Genomic DNA, 17,278 nt, shown 5'->3' with positions numbered 1-17,278 from the left:
AACCCACTCCAGTATTCTTGCCAGGAAAATCCCATGGATGGAGGAGCTTGGTGGGCTACAGTTCATGGGGTCGCAAAGAGTCGGATACGACTGAGTGACTTCACTCAACTTCACTCAGTTGCCCTATTGGGACTTCCCCAGTGGCTCAGTGGTAAAGAATGCCCTTGCCAATATAGGAGACACGGGTTCAATCCCTTAGTCTGGAAGGTCCCTTGGGGAAGGAAATGGCAACCCTCTCCAGTATTCTTGCCTGGAAAATCCCCATGGACAGAGAAACCTGGTGGGCTACAGTTTGTGAGGTTGCAAAAGAGTCGGACACAACTTAGCAACTAAACAACAACAATTGTCCAATCTTCATACACGAAAAATTAAATAAAACGTCATGGTTGAGGACATTCGGAACTCTACTTTGATTTCAGCTAGTTCAGTGGACTTTGATTGCATTCCAGACCAAGGATGCTTTTGCTGGCTGGCCAGGGTCCCCCAGGCCACGTCTGTAGGCAGTAGGATGGCTTGCTGGGTGGCCATGGGGGTGACTAGAACAGGTGTGGTGAGTGCAGAAGTCAGTGGGGAGTCCCAGGGCATCGGCCACACTCAGCCAATCACTCTGCTTCTTAGGCAGAGGACACAGATTTCATCTGGGGAGCGGGGACATCCCTGGAGGTCCAGAGCCCCCACTGCAGAGGCTGCAGGCTCCATTCCTGGTCAGGGAAAACTAAGGTCCCCCATGCTGCTCGGCCAAAACACTTTCTTTTCTTTTCTCTTGTGTATAAACCTAGGAGTGGAATGGCTGGATCAAAACACTTTTAAATAAAATAGTCATTTGCAAAGGGAAGAATTGGGAATGAGCAAAGTTCTATTTTAGCCAAAATAAAGAGTCAACAACCAATCACTCTCAAAGTTGGAAGACCGTGTTTCTGGGTGTCCTTCGACCCCTGAGCAATGTGTGTCCTTGGACAGACAGCTTTGCTCCTCCGAGTTTCCGTCTCCTTGCTAATCAAAGGAGGAATCGGGATGTTACCTCGAATTAGGATTGCCTTTCATGCTCTCGCTCTATGGACTGAGCCATCACCTTGGTGTTTACAAACACCAAGTTAGGTTAAAATGGTTAAAATGAGATGACGGGGGAGGTCAAACCTATTCTACAGGTGAACAACCTGATCTTCATAGGTCCTTCAGAATTTTTGTTCAAGTTACTCAGTCTCCTCTGAACCTCAGATTTCAGACTCAACAACAGACACTGCAGCCGCAGCAGATGCCCCGTCGTGACGTTCAGAACAATGCATCCACGAGCATCTCCAAGCCCTTCCGCTCTAAGGAAACGCCCTGCCTTGGCAGATCACAGGATCTGCGGGTCCACCGGCAGTGTTCCACCACAAAGCGAGGTGGGTGGGGTGTGTTTTATTCATTCTGCTTCCCTCACGTGGGAGGCTCCCTCACAAAGAGGAAGGGGTTCTGCTCAGGGCCACATAAAAAGCGATTTAATGTAGTCCATCATGTGGGACTTGGCTATAGTAACAGATCCTGTGGCTCTCATCATTAACACCTCATTTGCAATGAGGTTCTCACGGTCTTCCTCTCAGGAAGCAATTACACACACGTGCGCCCCCGCCTAGAAATTGTATCCTGGCTTCGGGTGGCCCGGGGCACCAGCAAAACCTGGCGGGAAGGGGTTTCTTTCTCATTTATTTGGAATGGGGGATTTGCGTGCTGGTGTCCCGTGAAAGGTGAAGACATTTTAGAAGGACTTTGATGCCTGGAGAAGGAGGGAGGGGGAACGAGGCTGTTCAGTGGCGGAACCCCGATATGTAAATGGAATTCTAGAAATTCAGACTGAGAAGGTCATAGTTTGCTTTTGTTTCGTTTTTGTTTGGGTTTTGGGGTTGTTTTTTTTTTCGCCTGCACAGCATGCAGGATCTTAGTTCCTCGACCAGGGATCAAACCCACATTCCATGCATTGGGAACTTGGCGTCTCAACTGCCAGATGCCCAGAGAAGTCTTAGAAGACCATTATTTTGAGGGTTGGGATGCAAAATAGCATGGCATCCTTGGGGGACCCTCTGCTCCTCCCCGGTCAGCACCCTTCCTCTTTAGAAAGTTTCTGTTATCAAAGGACCAAGGACTGGTTTCCAGGCTCAGAGGATCAGGCCAGTGGGCTGCACTGACTGGGTGCTGAGAAACCACCCTCCCGTGTTCCCAGGAAGGGAGTGCAGGCAGGGAAGAATCCCATGCAGGTGGGTACCTCCTCCACACCTGTGCTGGTCATGTTGCCAAAATCTTGACTCCCCGTCCACCCATGCCAAATAGAAATACAGAAACTGAGTTGGAGGAAATAGAAAAGGAAACAGGGAAACCCAGCAGAATAGTGCCTCAAGGACTGTGCCCCCCTTTCTCGGGGATAGGGAGAGGTTTTATATCCTCCTGAAGGTCTTGCTTTTTTTTTTCTTTTGCAAAGTTTCAAAACAACCACAGCTGGATCAGGCAGCTCAGTAACTGGGTCTAGTAAACCTGAAGTTATCAGCCCATGATGTTCTTTCTGAAATACAGTATACTACTGTATTTAATACTACAGTATAATATTAGTATTATACTACTGTATTTAATACTACTGTATAATATTAGTATTATACTACTGTATATAATACTACAGTATTATATACTATAGAATAGAAGAATGCCAGGTGCAGAGTGTAATCCATATGGAGTCATAGTAATCAGCTTTGTGGAGGGTGAGTCCAGCTGCAAGTGTTTGTTAGTAGTAACAGTTAAAGAGGGCTTTCCAATGGTGTTAGTGGTAAAGAACCCTCCTGTCAATGCAGGAGACGTAAGAGACACAGGTTCAATTCCCTGAATCGAGAAGATCCCCTGGAGAAGGGCACAGCATTCTGGCCTGGAGAATCCCATGGATAGAGGAGCCTGGCGGGCTACAGTCCATAGGATCACACAGAATCAGACACAACTAAAGCGACTCAGCTCACACACACACACACAACAGCTAAAGAATGACCAAGATCGTTTCATTCTTGGAGGAGTGCTTGAGTGGTATGTGCAAAAGGATGTTCACCCATGTGTTTTTGCTGCAATAGTCACAGCGAAGAACAGGCACCTCTCACAGCCGCCGCCTTCTCCCTACCGCACACAGATCAAACAGCTATTTTCATTATCCCCACTTTACAGATGAAGGGACTGAGGCCCAGAGAGGGAACATGGCTTCTGGCCAACATGTTACGTGGATCCCAAGCAGCATGGTCACGACCTGGACTGGGTGGTTTGAATTCAGGCATCTCTACAGGTGGACCTCCTCTTACTGTGCTTCTCAGATACTTATTTTTAAAAAACAAATTGAAGGTGTGGAGCTACCCTGCCCTGTCAGATGATGGGTTAGCATTTTTTAGCAATAGTGCATTTTTAAATTAAGGTACATACACTGTATTTTTTTAGACATAATGCTATTGTACACATAATAGTCTACAGCTAATATCACTTTTATACGTATTGGGAAACCAAAAAATTCATGCCACTTGCTCTATCATGATATTCTGTTTTTTGCAGTGGCCTGGAACTGACCCCAAAATCTCTCCGAGATCTGCTTGTACCTGAGCCCTAACCCATAGAAATGTCTCTCTCCCCTCTCCCCCCCTCCTCCTGACTCCCCTGAAGCCTGCACCTTCTGATGCAGGAATTCAAGACATGCAGGTATCTTTAGAACCCTTCCCCACCATCCCTGTGTCAGAGGTCAAGATACCTGGATCTGTGAGGAATGAAATGAAGTGGGTTTAGAAATTCAGTTTTACTTCCCTAAGAAAACCATGCCTTCCTTTTTGCCTTCCCTCTCCCTCTAAGCTGCTCTGTCCACAGACTTGTTTACATTTTAGCCTTTTCCCCCAGGTGGTGCCCAGGAGAATCCAGGTGGTTCGAGTCAACTCAGTAAGCAAGTGCTGAGTCGGAAGGCCTGGAAAGGGAGACCTTGGTCAGACCCCAGGGTTCACATCCCAGCTCTCCCAGGAGGTAGCGCAGATTCTGACCAAGTGGCTTCATCTCCCCTCTCCTGCGTCCTCATCTGTAAAAGGCAGGTTAATAATAACAGCACTGCCTCCGAGGCTCCTTCTGAGGGTAGAATGAGATGGATGCCCCTCTGGCATACCGCAAGAGCTCAGTAATGTTTGGTGTTGCCTTTACAGTAAGAGCTCAATAATGTTTGCTTTTATTCTTAGCAAAAGTGAGGTCCGACTGCTTGCCTCTTTGAAACCGATACAGAGACAAGCTTGGTGGAAAGTTTGCTTTATTTTGGAGGCTGGCAAATGGTGGTTGGAAGTCGGGGGGCGGACTCCTGTCCAAAGGTCGGCTCCCCTTCCCGGACAACCAGTGCACAAGAGCTTTTATAGACACAGGGAGGGGCTACAGGCAGAAACTGCACAGTCAGCTCTGATAGTCATCTTGAAATTGTTCACCGGTGGTCTGACCAGCATCATCTTGTTTAAGTACAGTTAGTCTTCAGTTTCATTTTGTTTGTTCCCATTTTTCTCGAGGCCAGCTCTCTGAATTGTGGCAGCTTATGTCATTATGTAGTTAACTTCTATCACTTGGTGGGAGGTTTCAGTATCTACAAGACACCCCATAGTATATGGCTCAGGCTTTCCTGGCTCAGTGGTGAAAGAATCCACCTGCCAGGGCAGGGGACTGGGTTCAATTCCTAATCTGGGAAGATCTCTTGGAGAAGGGCATGGCAACCCACTCCAGTATTCTTGCCTGGGGAACCCCATGGACAGAGGAGCCTGGCGGGCTACAGTCCATGGGGTCGCAAAGAGTGCGCATGACTGAGCGACTAAGCGCAGCTCAGCAGCCTACAACAACGTCATCTTTAGCCCTTGAGGAGGAACTAAAGGTCTTTACTTTGCTTACTGACTAAACTATTCACTCATCTTCTAGGACTGTTCTCTCTTGCTTCTGCATTTTCCCATTTCTCGGATTAAACATTCTTTGACTCAAGTTTTTCCAGACAAAAGGCATGTGGAGGACATGGGATAAAGGGAGGACCATAGGCCAAAGGGTTCCCTTTCACTAGTATTAGATTTCATACAGTGGCCTCTGCTCAGAGATGAAGAAGGCAGAAGTCCTGCCTCAGGGAGTTTACAGTCTAGTGGCTGGAATAACGCACAACACTGAACCCTGTACTTAGCAGAGAAGAGTGATTTTCTAGATTGAGCTGGCACCTGAGTCCTCCGGCGGGGACGTTAAAACATAGGGCCCTCCTGTGTTTTTATTTTTGATGTATATGCTGTGCCCGCCTGGGGAGTGTCTGTTTCAGAAAGTCTGGGGTGAGGCCTGAGAACTTCCATTTCTAACAAGGTCCCAGGTGATGCTGCTGTTCCAGGGGATCCCACTTTGAGAACTATTGCTATTGGCACAAAAGCACCAGGCAAAAGCCTGGTTTGCCCTTGAGAGCTGCCTGATCTTGAACTGAGCTCCTGTGATGGGTGGATTAACAGGGAGGATGAATGTAAGTGAGCCGACGGGTGAGGACCCTTGCTGCTGGTCCATGCTGATCTTTGCCAGGCAGGCGAGATGTGGCAGAAGGAAGAAGAGAGCCTGATCTCATCAGGGGTGGAGGCCGCCAGCAGGAAGTTAATGTGAATGGGATGGAAAGCATCTGGGAGTCAAAGTGATAATCACATAGATGCTTGAGTAGCAAACCCTTGGCTCCTGAGTCCGGGACCAATTGCAGGCATATTGAAGTATATTTTGATTGACTTCCACCCGTCTGAACCTTGAAATATGAGTGATGGCTGGAAGCCAAAAGACCCCCAACTCTTTCCACCGTAATCCGTGTATAAAGTCTTCGGTGTGGTGTGGCTCCGCAAGGCATGAGGGCAACATTTATCATCCCTGCAGCCAAGCACCAGAAAGGGGCACCACAACAAGGAATTTTTTTTTAATTAAAAAACAAGCTGCTTTGTTACCCGAGCCTGTTCGCCGTTGGCACCATGATCCATTCATTCCACTCACTCGTTGTTACAATTCAACACTTCATTCACTCAGAGTTCGAAGATGTTGATGTAAAATGTGGCAGCCATTTCCTGAACACACCAGAAATTTGACAACCAGCTCCCAGAAGAGTCATTTCAAATCGATCAGTGAGTGTGCCCACAACCAAACCCAGGACCCTGTTTTCAAGCTGCGTCTCTGTGGTTACAGTCCTCCCCTTCATGAACATTTGCCGAGATCCTGAAGTCACAGAGAAAGGAGCCATTTGACATTTGGCAGCTCCTGCAAAGATGCAGAGATGTCAGCCGGGAAGAGGGGTGGAGGCTCAGCCCACCTGAGAAGGAGTTGGGGCTAGGGCTACATGCATTCTCGGCTTCCAGCTGTAGCAAGTGAGCTGAGCCTTGGGGAGGCCCTGATGCCGGGCCAGGGGAGCCCTCGGGCTCACACCTGCATCTGGGACCGCAGGGGAGGAGCCTGGGCGAGATTGGAAGAAATTTAGAGTCTGGGCTTCGCTCCAGCCCAGACCCCATCGGGTCACCGCCTGCAGGAATGGGGAACCTGGTTGTGCTCCTTCAGGAGCAAACCAGGGTTTCTCAAACACTATTTCCTGAAGTGCCCATGAGCAAGAGGCCTGTGGAGGGCCTGTCATTTCAAAAAAAAAAAAAAAAGTCAGAATCGCTGTCTGTTTCCTTGAGACCTCAAACCAGATGTCTGCAGGCAGCTACTAGCAAGTTCCTCTGTCTCCAAACTCCTTCCCAGCTTCTTCCTTCCACAGCTGTCACTCATCTCCAGTCGAACTACTCCTTCAAGAAGATGGGCAGTTAGGTGGGTATATCCTGCCTGGTCCTCCTCCTCACCTCCTGCAGGGCCCACTACATAAAAGAGCAAAAGCCGGATCTCTGGACACCGCACCTCCACAACCTGACAGGCTCTGAGTCGCCTGGGGCTCTTGTTGAAATGCACACTCTCATTCAGCGGCTCTGGGATGGCGCCTGAGCTGCTGCTTTTTGGACACGCTCTCAGGCAATGCTGAGGCTGCAGGTCTGCAAACCGTACCTTGAGTGACACAGTTGTAAAGGATGACAGGAAAGTATTGAAACCAGAGCGGCTGTGCATTGTTATTCTGGGTCATCCCTGGGGACACGGAGCACAGAGTTAAATGTATGACTCTCGTCTTAGTGATGGTTTCATGCAAATAGATTTTACTTGTGCAGCGGCTGCCCGTGGTCATGTTAAACTTCTGGGTCATGCATGTCATTTTGGGGGCATTTCTGGGTTATACTGAAAGCAGAAGTGAATTATACAAAATGACACCCAACGCGATGGGGTGGACACTTGGAATCAGAAGTTGATGGCATCAGAGTGTCAACTTTGCCCCATCGCTAGTGGGTACTGAGCGAGTGGTTAACCACTGGCCAAATGGACGGGAACAGTGACTGTCTTACTTACCCTAACAGGGCCGCTTAGGAGATGAAATTAGGGAAAATTTGGAACATTTCCAATGCAGTTTCAAATGGTAACATACTGACAACCCCCTTTGGACTCTGGGAGGATTAGCAAATATGGGATGTAAAATAGCCTTCTTAGTGACTTCCCTGGTGGCCCAGTGGTTAAGACTCTGCACTCCCAAAGCAAGGGGCATGGGTTCAATCCCTGTCGAGGAACTAAGATCCTGCATGCTTCTCAGTATGGCTAAAAGAGTAAAATAAAAGTTTAAAAATAAAATAGCCTTTTTATATAGAAGGTAGCAAACTTTTCCACCGTCACACATGGCGCCACTCTATCTCAAACTGCATCTTAACACACCACCCCCATTTTATCATCCTTCTTACAGGATAATAATGGCTCTTACAGCCAAAGGAAATATTGTATTATCCCAACAGCATTCACATAAAACATAAAGAGATCAAAGTCCAGCTCATTTTCTTAATATCATAACAGCGAGATTTATACAAGTCTGGCTTAATTCAACCTTGGCCATCCTTCTGACTAAAACATCCCCAGAGAGTGAATCTTTTGAAAAAGCGTTCTTTTTGGCCTCATGTGAATTCCTTTCTAATGTCAACCCTTAAGGAAGTAATTATTGGAAGTCCCCCAGCCAACCACACATCCAAGTGTTCCTCTTTGCTTGGGAAGATGTCACATTCTTGGAAACCTTCAGGAGGACCAGAAAGGATAACTTGAAGCTGCTCATTTGCAGAACTGGCCATTAGAAAAATGAGCCCAGCTTTCTAAGACTGAAGTCCGGTCAGAAATGAAAGTCTCTGAAGATCATCCCTGGTAGCATTTACCAAAGGGCCCCAGCTTCTGCGTCTAATTTGTATCACATCTAGACAAGCAATGTTACAGTGCTGGGCCTGTGTATTATACACTTACGGAAATGTGATCTGCATTATGTTTTTAGAGTGCAAGTTGGTACACTGGCCATGCTCTCTGCAGACCATCTGCCTATGCAGCATGGTTATTGCTGCTGCTGCCAGGATCGTGGTGCCACATTCATCCAGCCCCTTAAGTCCTGCCAGGGCAAACCGGAAGTCCTCCTCGGCCCCCTGGGTTGGTTTTGATTGGACTCAACTTCTGGGAGAAACTGGACTCCTGCAAAGCCCGGCCAAGTAAACAGAACTCTCCCTCCCTGGTGTCATTAACCCTTTTCTGGGCAGGCAGCAATCCACACAAATTTAAACCAGATGGATGAAAGAGTCTTTGCAAGAGGGAAGGAAACCCTTTTTTTTTTTTTTTATAAGTTCCACATGGAAAACCAATAGGGGTGTGTTTCATGCATTTGTCGTCTGTTTCAGGAAATCTGTGCCGAGCATCGTGTGATGCTGGAATTGGCTGGAGGTTCAGACCGAGTGAGGAACGCGGTCTTCACGAATCACGAATGGAGATGACCCCGCTGGCTATCCCAACAGGCTTCCAGACCAGGAGGTGGCAGGTCAGACTGGGTCAGCCGCAAATCAAAACTTAGGTTGATAATATCAGTTCAATCATCCAGCAACTATTTATTGTGTATATTCAGTGCGGAAGGGTCATCAGGCTTCAGACAGGGTTCAGAATCAGGATTTCAGGGCAAGGTCAGGAAATGTCACCTTTGTAAGCTGAAGCTAATAAGAAGTAACGTGAAATTGAAGCAATTAGCCATCTGCAGGAGGAAACCGCTCTTTGGCAATGTGCTACATGTGAGCCTGGGGTGTGCCCTGAATCTCCACCTAAGAATGGACACCCCTGAGGTCTTCAGAGGTGTTCAAGAACAATGAACTTTAAGGAACACAGAGCAGTGATTATCCTGACGCTCGCGGAACTGGTGGGAGGTGCCCTGGCAGGTGGTATTCTGAGAGAAACATCTCAACATTGAGGTCAGTCCATCTAGGTGCCCCACCTTGAGAGAAATAAAAAACAACCAACACCCTTTGAGTTATTCTGTACATGACAAGCAAATGACCCCACTGACTGATCCAAATGGTTCCTATGGTGAAATGAAAAGTGAATATTCCAGTAGGTTTTGATTCTGAGGAACAAATTTACAGTAATTAACTCTGATTGTCCCTAGCTAGATTCATAAAACTGAAACTGGAGCCAGACAGGACCATACCCCAAATCAGACAGCTTCATTCATTCATTGTCTCTCTCATATATTCCATGAACTTATAATGGAAGTTTACCTCTGTATTGGAGACTGCATGAGGCATAAGGGACTCCAAGGAACCTTCACTCCCCTGCTCCTTCTACAACATGAAGGGTCCGATTCCCATCATGAGTCCTGTATTCTGTAATTGTTTTTAAAGCTTGAAAAACACTTTACTAGAAAACACATTAGACAGTATTTATAATGATTTGTGTCCACGTCCCTGGTGGCTCAGACGGTAAAGAATCTGCCTGCAGTGCAGGAGACCCGGGTTCGATCCCTGGGTTGGGAAGATCTCCTGGAGAAGGAGGTGGCAACGCACTCCAGTATTCTTGCCTGGGAAATCCCATGGACAGAGGAGCTTCATGGCTACAGTCCACAGGTCACAAAGAGTCAGACACAACTGAGAGACTGACGCTAGCGGTTCTACTAAAATATGTAAAACATTCGAAGAAAGCCCAGACAGGAAGTGACAGTAACACTTCCTGAAGAAGCAGAAAAGGCTTCTTAGAAGAAATAACCTTGAATGAGGTCTTAAATGATGAGCAGCCCCCCAACAGTGTAGAAGAAAAAAGTATTCACGTCACTTGTTTAAAAATGGTGAGGAGGGGTTTATTCAAGGGGAACGACCGTGATAGGCGGACCGATCACGGCAACGAGGTTTAGCAGTGGAGGAGAGAGCCTAGGCTCAGTGGTGAAAACGACAAGGAAAAGTGGGAATTTATAGCCAAGGAGCAGGGTGATGGGGTGGACGTCGGTCAGTGGATGGGAAGTCGGGATAGCTCTGGGCTTGGACCCAGGCTGGTGGCAGGATGGCAAAATGCACCCAGAATGTTGGAATCATGGGGAAATACAGGACCCGTTATGGTGCCCGCCTCGGGAAAATGGTGAAGAAAATTTAAATCGGCCAGCAAGCCAAGTACACCTGCTCCTTCTGTGGCAAGACCAAGATGAAGAGACTAGCTGTGAGCATTTGGCATTGTGGTTCCTGCATGAAAACGGTAGCCGGTGGTGCCTGGACCTACAGCCCGACCTCTGCTGTCACAGAGAAGTCTGCCATCAGAAGAGCCCAGGACTGAAGGACCACTAGACGCACCATCAATTGATAACACTGCCAGCCTATAATAAATGGGTTACTTTGTGTATCAACAGCAACGATAAAAAAGTGCCTGGGTAGCAGGGATTCTAGTAAACTGACCAACAGGATTCTCTGGGAGGGAGGGCGGGTGGTCAGACATGACCTGGGGGATGGTGGAGGATGAGGCTCTTGGTTGTGGAGGGTGACCAAGTGTGGAGGATCGGGATGCTGGCCTCACTGACTTGGCCGGATTCTTGCTAAAATTGGATAATGCGGAAATGAACATGCAAGTCCCAAAGTCAAAGCCTTGGTGGAAAAGGTCTCAGAGAAGCCTGCACAGAGAATCTGGTTGAGGAGAGCGTCTTTGTCACCAGACAAGGACTCTCAGCTGGAACAAAAAATCTGCTGCTTTCTTTATCACCCTATTTTCTCTCTTTTTGAAAACATTTATATATTGATTCAGCTGTGTCCGGTCTTAGTTGTGGCACCTGGGATCTTTTGTGATGGACCACGGACTCTAGTTGTGGAGCATGGGCTTAGCTGCTTTGCGGCATGTGGTCCTTAGTTACCTGACCAGGGATCAAAGCCAAGTCCCCTGCATTGCAAGGTAGATTATTAACTACACTGGGCTGCCAGGAAAGTCCCTCTCACCCTATTTCTTAACATAGGCACCTAACTCCAACCCTGGGGGCTTCCCTGGTGGCTCAGACGGTAAAGAACCTGCCTGCCAGTGCAGGGGACATGGGTTTGATCCCTGACTCGGGAAGATCTCACATGCCTTGGAGCATCTAAGTCTGTGCTCTAGAGCCCAGGAGCTGGGACTACTGAGCCCACATGCCTCAGCTACCGAAGCCTGAGCACTAGAGCCGGGGCTCCGCAACAAGAAGAAGCCACAGCAACGAGAAGCCCACGGACAACTAAAGAGTAGCCTCCACTTGCTACAGCTAGAGAAAAACCCACACGGCAACAAAGACCCAGCACAGCCAATAGATAAATACATAAAATTATTTAGAAAAAAGAGGGGGGTATACATTTCTCTGGGGACAGCATGTCCACGGACCACAAGGAGAGAAAACCAGATGTCTTAGACTGGCTCTCTGGAAATAGATGTTGATATGGGAGTTGTGTACAGAAGGGTTTTCCGGAAGAGCTCTCGGGAGGGTTGCCTGTGAGGACATGGAGGAGGCAGGAATGGGCAGGACGCAGTGTGGATGCAGCTGAGGCCCCGGCTAGTCCAGTGGGGAGCTCTGTGTTTGGGTGGTTAACCTCATTTCATTGACTGTGGGCTGGACCTCAGCAGGGTGTGTATGCTTGGCTGAAGGAGGGCCCTGTAGCACAGATGTGGACAACGCTCAGTGAAGGACACAGCTCTGACCCATCAGTCCCACAAGTAATATTCCCAGGACCTAGGAGATGGATGCCTAGACCTTGCAAAAGGCAGCTGGACACTGCCAGGATCTAACACAGACTTATGTTCAGCTTGACTCCATGTTCCTGCGGACATTCGGCTCCAAACCTGAGTGTGGCTTCCTGGTGAGTTGGCTGGCCTGGAACACTGATGAGCTGCAGGACACGTTTTTCCCAAGGCTGGACCAAATTCAGCCCATGTCACTCCACTGCTGTAAACACACAGAATTCAGAAGAGCATGAAGAAGACAAACACAGCCTCCCACCAGGAAGATACAGCAAAGCCCTCTGGCAGAAGAGATGTATCAAAGCCCAACCCAGAAAGCACAGCAGGTCCCCAGAATGACCAGCCGCAAGGAGAGGGTGTGAAGAGCCATCTGTCATTTTTGGATCCCCAGAGTCCACTGGCTATGGAAGGGCATAGCGTGCATGCTCGGTATTGTCCCACTCTTTGCGACCCCATGGACTGCAGCCCGCCAGGCTCCTCTGTCCATGGATTCTCCAGGCAAGAATACTGGAGCGGGTTGCCATTTCCTTCTCCAGGGAATCTTCCTGACCCAGGAATCGAACCTACATCCCTAGCATCTCCTGCATTGCAGGCAGCCCTGGCTACGGTAACATCATTCCAATTTTCCTTTAGAGGACCATCATTCCTTTGCCACCATCAGTTTCTGAGGTTCAGATGGACTGGCCCTTTCCCTTCATTCTGTATGTGGGCAAGTTGACCAGTCTTGGCAGAGAAGAGTGAAGCGTCGCTAACCCCTGGCAGCCTTTTTCTGCTGGAGTTAATAGACCATCTTTCTGGAACTGTGGATGCCCGTCTGCTCTTTCCTGGGTAGAATCCCTCTGGGGATGAGGCCAATAATGAGAAGCAGGCAGCTCAGAGGCAGAGAGCAGGACTGGTTCCTGGGGATACCTTGAGAGCACCTGGATCCAGCAGAATCTGAAGACATCTTACCAGCTCTACCGCTGGACTTTGCAGTCAGTTGAGCTAGTGATTGTCCTTTTTTGATTAATTCTTTTAAGTTGTTTTTTGTCATCAAAAAATTGGGATGGTATATTCTGATCCCCTTCACAAGCACAGAGGAAACTGTCTGGTCCCAAGCACAGGTCTCTGCAAACCTGGAGATGGACTCTGGAAGCAGTGGAGAATGTGCCGTGTTTGTCAGGAAGCAGGCAGCCTCCTTCCTTCTAGAGTTAATCCCTGCTCGGCCATCCAGCTCTGTGACCTGGGATGGTTCCTTATACTACTTGTGTCTCAGTTTCCTCAACTGCAAAACAGGAGTAAAAACGACATTTGCCTCCTACACTTGCCTCAAGGACTAGGTGAGTTAGGGTATATGAAGGGCTTAGGAAAGGGCCTGCGTGTGTCACTTTAGGCCTGCATACTCAGTCACTTTAGTCGTGTCTGACTCTTTCCAACCCCATGGACTATAGCCCTTCAGGCTCCTCAGTCCATAGGATTTTCCCAGTCAAGAATACTGGAGGACTTTCCCCATGGCCCAGTGGTTAAGCCTCTACGTTTCCACTGCAGAGGGCCCAGGTTCAATCCCTGGCCAGGAAATGAAAGTCCCAAATACTGCTGGATGCAGCCAAAAAGAAAAAAATAGAAAAAAAAAAAAAAAGAATACTGGAGTAGGTTGCCATGTCCCCATCCAGGGGATCTTCCCAACCCGGGGATCGAACCTGCATCTCCTGCATTGCAGGCACTACCGCTGAGCCATCAGGCAAGCCCTGGCACATAGTTAATGAAGAAATAATATTGGCTAGAGTTATACCTCAGAGAAGGCAATGGCACCCCACTCCAGTACTCTTGCCTGGAGAATCCTATGGGCGGAGGAGCCTGGTGGGCTGCAGTCCATGGGGTCGCTAAGAGGTGGGCACGACTGAGCGACTTCACTTTCACTTTTCACTTTCATGCATTGGAGAAGGAAATGGCAACCCACTCCAGTATTCTTGCCTGGAGAATCCCAGGGACGGAGGAGCCTGGTGGGCTATCTGTGGGGTCGCACAGAGTCGGACACGACTGAAGCGACTTAGCAGCAGCAGCAGCAGAGTTATATCTCAATTGACTTGAAAGCAAATGTTTTTCAAAGAGAAATATTCCAGGGATTTCCCTGGTGGTCCAGTGGTTAAGAATCCACCTTCCAGTGCAGGGAACGTGGGTTCAATCCCTGGTGTGGGAACTAGGATCCGACATTCGACAGGGCAACTAAGCCTGCGGACCGCAACTACAGAGCCCATGGGACACAGCGAGAGAGAAGCCACACGTGGCAACAAAACATCCCACATGCCACAACTAAGACCCGATGCAGCCCAAAATAATGTTTTTAAAAAAGGAAAAAAGAAATATTCCTTCAATTTCTCAGTTTCTCTAATTCTTCCTACTAAGGAAGAAAGCAAGACCGATCGCTGCGTTCTGCTCTTTACTGGGGAATCGTGTCCCACGACCACACTGTGCAGGTGTGGACTCGGAGGCTCAGGGGCAGGAAGTGACTTGCCCCGGGGTCACATCTCAGTTCTGCCCCAGCAGACACGGAGCTGGGTGAGGATTTTGCTTCCCACCCAGGGCTCTGCTTCTCTCTGTCCTCTGATGCTGGGACACCCCCGAAGGGCAGGGGGACCCTGACCTCTCAGTGACATACTGCCCTCTTTCTGCAAACCCAGCACCTTCCTGGTCCCCCTGTCCTGTCCCCCAATGCTGAGCCATCCCATTCTCCTATTTCCAAGGCAAATGAGCATCACCTTGCAAAGTTCCCAGAGGCAAAGCAGGGACAAAAGCCTGGGGGGTCACCTCCCTTCCCCCACACCTCAGGGGCCTCAAAGTACCATCTCAACCCCACCCCCACCCCCCCTTCAGTTTAACCCATTTCCAGAAGGAGGATAAGGAGGAGAACAGCCCCTCGGGTGTCACTCTAAACCTTTTCATAGCAATAGACTTTTGGAAATCCTAACCCTAATTTAAGAAGAGAGGGAAGAAGTCCGCGGCCTCTGTGGCTGGAAAAGCAAGGAGTGCAGCAACCCATGCTCACCGCTAGGTGGCGATCGTGGAAGCAAATGCTCAAATAAGGCGACCAGCTTGGTTTGTGCCAATGTTTGGCTTCCATGCCTCTCCTTTTCGGCCCACAGTGTTTACATATGTTCTCAGGAAATTTTGCATAAAAATCTAGTGTTCCAGGCTCACTTGTAAAACAGTCCCAGGATCTGGCATCATCTGGGCCTGCGTCTCTTGGGGAACCAAGGCTTGCTCTGGGCAGAGCATCACTCCCACGTGGAGCACCCGGGCCAGGTTTTGCTGGTTCTCCCCTCGTCCTGTTGATCGCTCACTCATGCCACATGCCTGGCTCTGCAGGCTAAGAGTCTGCCACCCCAGTGGCCCCAAAGCCACCTAAAGGGGTGTCTGGTGAGGCATGTAGGTGTTTTTTAGACCATCGCTTACTCAGAGCAGCACAATGGGGGTTGAGAAGTACTTGTATATATTTTTCTGTTGGTGACTGCAGCCCTGAAATTAAAAGACACTTGCTCCTTGGAAGAAAAGCTATAAAATACCTAGACAGCATGTTAAAACGCAGAGACATCCATCACTTTTCCAACGAAGGTCTGTATAGTCAAAGCTATGGTTTTTCCAGTAGTCATGTACAGATGTGAGAGTTGGACCACAAAGAAGGCTGAGAGCCAAAGAATTGATGTTTTCAAACTGTGGTGCTGGAGAAGACTCTTCAGAGTCCCTTGGACAGCAAGGAGATCAAACCAGTCAATCCTAAAAGAAATCAACCCTGAATATTCATTGGAAGGACTGATGCTGGAGCTGAAGCTCCAATACTTTGGTCACCTGATGCGAAGAGCTGACTCATTGGAAAAGACCCGGGAGAGACTGAAGGCAGGAGGAGAAGGGGATGACAGAGGATGAGATGCTATAGCATAGATTATAGGATAGGATAGCATCATCGATTCAATGGACATGAGTTTGAGCAAACTCTGGGAGATGGCAAAGGACAGGGAAGCCTGGCGTGCTGCAGTCCACTGGGTCGCAAATAATCAGACATGACTGAGCGACTGAACAACAACAATTTTATTCCTGACTCAGGTCTTACTGTCTGCAACCCCATTTCACTGCTGTTCAAAGCTGTGAGGGGCCTCTAGCTTGTGCCCACAGCACACGAGAGGTTCTCTACGGTTATGATCACGGGCCCAGATTTTTACTGTCTCCCCCGTTAATCTGTAAATTCTCTTAGGGCAGGGACCAAGATACTCCTGAACCTGGCTCTTCAAAGGAATTCAACAAAGAAAGAAGATAGGGGAAGAAGATACGAGCGCTAAGTCCCTTCAGTCATGTTGGACCCTGTGCGACCCTATGGACTCTAGCCCACTAGGCTCCTCTGTCCATGGAATTCTCCACGCAAGAATGCTGGAGTGGGTTGCCATGACCTCCTCCAGGGGATGTTCCCGACCCAGGCGTTGAAACCCTGTTTCTTCTGTCTGCTGCCTTGGCAGGCAGGTTCTTTATCACTAGCGCCGCCTGGGAAGCAGGTAAGGTGGGGGAAGGTGTTCTCAAGCCCACGTGGACATCAGAATCCCCTCCCGAGACTTTCCTAGTGGTCCAGCGGCTAAGACTCAGAGCTCCCAATGCAGGGGACCCAGGTTCAATCCCTGGGCAAGGAACTAGAATCCACATGCCCCAACTAAGAGTCTGCAGGCTGCAACTAAAGATCACGTGTGCCACAACTCAAAGAAGACCCCACATGCCGCACCTAAGACCTGATGTAGCCAAATAAATGTTTAAAAATAGTAATAATAAGATGAATTTTATCATCAGCAAGTTACACGCCAAAAAAATAAGAAGCCAAGAATCCCCTCCCTGGAGCAGTGGCTATAGCCCCAGGCCACCGGTGCCCCCCCACCCCCCGCCTCCACCCCGGAGTTTCAGATTCAGTAGGTCTGGGTGGGCCTGAGAGTCTGCATTTGTAGTAAGCTTTCGGGCAGTGTTCATGCTACCGGCCCAGGAGCCACATTTTTGAGAACTTCTGCTCTTGGTGGCTCTTTTTCAAAAGATAAGTTTCCAGAAATAGTTTACAGATTTTTAATAATTCACTCACCCTTGTCTTTCTATTTTAGAATTTAGCAGGCACTCAATAAAGACGGACACACACGTGTGGCTTTTGCTCTCCCAGTGGCATCCCACT

The 17,278-nt window shown here is 48.7% G+C and overlaps 1 pseudogene; it reads left to right on the top strand.

The window, feature by feature from the left end:
• The first annotated feature begins 10,422 nt into the window (after window positions 1–10,422).
• On the top strand, window positions 10,423–10,689 carry LOC138084467 (large ribosomal subunit protein eL43-like; annotated as a pseudogene).
• Window positions 10,690–17,278: the final 6,589 nt, after the last annotated feature.

The sequence above is a fragment of the Capricornis sumatraensis genome, chromosome 8 (assembly GCF_032405125.1).
Source record: "Capricornis sumatraensis isolate serow.1 chromosome 8, serow.2, whole genome shotgun sequence".
Classification (NCBI taxonomy): domain Eukaryota; kingdom Metazoa; phylum Chordata; class Mammalia; order Artiodactyla; family Bovidae; genus Capricornis; species Capricornis sumatraensis.
Note: the sequence above shows the minus strand (reverse complement) of the source record. Positions and strands in the feature narration are given on the sequence as shown.